Genomic DNA, 1977 nt, shown 5'->3' on the forward strand with positions numbered 1-1977 from the left:
CCATTACGCGCCTAACATTGGAGCTCCCAACTACCAATAAGCCCACCCTCTGCGATTACCCGGACCTTGAAGGCTGAGAATCATCTTCTGAAACAGGGCAGGCAGCTGCATCTGGCTCAACCAGAGACAGTGGCTGAAACCTGTTTGTCAGACGCACCGGGGAGGCTTTCTGATCAGTCTCCGGGGACGTCTTTCGCTGCCTGCCACGCCTTGGAACGACCTACCAATCAACCACAGGCGAGGGCTCAGCCCCACTGCGGGCAGCAACCGGGGCAACCACAGCGGCAGACCGATCTGGGGACAGACGGGACGAGGTTGCATCCCCGTGATACCAAAGTCCGGCTCCCCACAGTGGTGCCCATTGGCAACAGCCTCAAGCTGCGCGACCGAAGTCAGCGCCGCTTGCAGCTGTGAGCGAAGGGATGCCAACTCAGCCCTCATCCGAACACAGCAATCACAGTCCCTGTCCATTATAATCGATGTTGAACAACAGTTACGGAAACACGAGTCCGTGCCTAGATAACGCAAGGGAAACACGCAAAGAATGTATTAACTAACCGGTACAAATGCCTAACGACTGCGCTACAATCTGCCTGAATTTACGAGACTAAACTAAACACTGTCCGAACAGGCCTTGGAAGGCCCAACGGACCGACCGGCCGCCGTGTCATCCTCAGCCCACAGGCGTCGCTGGATGTAGATATGGAGGGGCATGTGGTCAGTGTGGTGTCACCGCCAGACACCACACTTGCTAGGTGGTAGTTTAAATCGGCCGCGGTCCATGTAGTACATGTCGGACCCGCGTGTCGCCACTGTGATCGCAGACCTAGCGCCACCACCAAGGCAGGTCTCGTGATACGATAGTGGACTCGACCCCAGTTGTACGAGAACCAAGCTACCGCCCAGTTGTACGCGAACCTAGCTATCGCCCAGTTGTACGAAGCCTTTCTCTCTCATTAGCCGAGAGACAGAATAGCCATCAGAAGTTAATGGCTACGAACTAACAAGGAGCCATTTGTATCAGTGCCTATAGCTTACGAGTATTCAAGAGAGATGTATTCCAAGGAATCAATAAAAGATAAGTAAAAAGCATCTACATACTTTTCTTCTTATTCATTTATAAGTTCTCATGTTCCAGACTTCACGCCCGTCTGCTTATTGCCGTTCGTGCACTATCGGCCACAGCGTTAGTTTAGCATTTCCTTTCAGCAATCAACATCACGGTGTCGGTCCAGCTACCGACACTACAGTCAGCACACCGCTCTCCCACCCGTATGTCACTTTACGCGACCGGAGCTGCTACTTCTCAGTCAAGTAGCTCCTCAGTTTGCCTCACAAGGGCTGAGTGCACCCCGCTTGCCAACAGCGCTCGGCAGATCGGACGGTCGCCCATCCAAGTGCTAGCCCAGCCCGACTGCGCTTAACTTCGGTGATCTGACGGGAACCGGTGTTACCACTGCGGCAAGGCCGTTGGCACATAATAGGGACTAGTCTTCAGTAATCTATTCTCTTTCACTGTTTACAGCCGGCCGAAGTGGCCGTGCGGTTGAAGGCGCTGCAGTCTGGAACCGCAAGACCGCTACGGTCGCAGGTTCAAATCCTGCCTCGGGCATGGATGTTTGTGATGTCCTTAGGTTAGTTAGGTTTAACTAGTTCTACGTTCTAGGGGACTAATGACCTCAGAAGTTGAGTCCCATAGTGCTCCAAGCCATTTGAACCATTTTGAGCCACTGTTTACAACAGTCTGCCAACGCTGGGGTAACTTTCCGATGCCGCGACAGTAGAAATCATGTGCCTTTGAAGTGAATAACTCGTCGATCCATGTTTGGAGCACGTCTTCATCCGGAAAGGATGTTGCTTGTAGGTTGTTTGATAGAGGGCGAAAAAGATTAAAATCTGATGGCGCAAGATCAGGTGAATAATGTGGGTGCGAAGTGACTCCCCAAACCAACTCCTGTATAGTGTTTCCGTCAGTCT

The 1977-nt window shown here is 52.5% G+C and overlaps 1 pseudogene; it reads right to left on the minus strand.

Annotated features, from left to right (window-relative positions):
• Window positions 1–1357: 1357 nt before the first annotated feature.
• LOC124719327 lies at window positions 1358–1475 on the minus strand (annotated as a pseudogene).
• Between the last annotated feature and the right edge of the window lie 502 nt (window positions 1476–1977).

Source organism: Schistocerca piceifrons, chromosome 10 (genome assembly GCF_021461385.2).
Source record: "Schistocerca piceifrons isolate TAMUIC-IGC-003096 chromosome 10, iqSchPice1.1, whole genome shotgun sequence".
NCBI lineage: Eukaryota > Metazoa > Arthropoda > Insecta > Orthoptera > Acrididae > Schistocerca > Schistocerca piceifrons.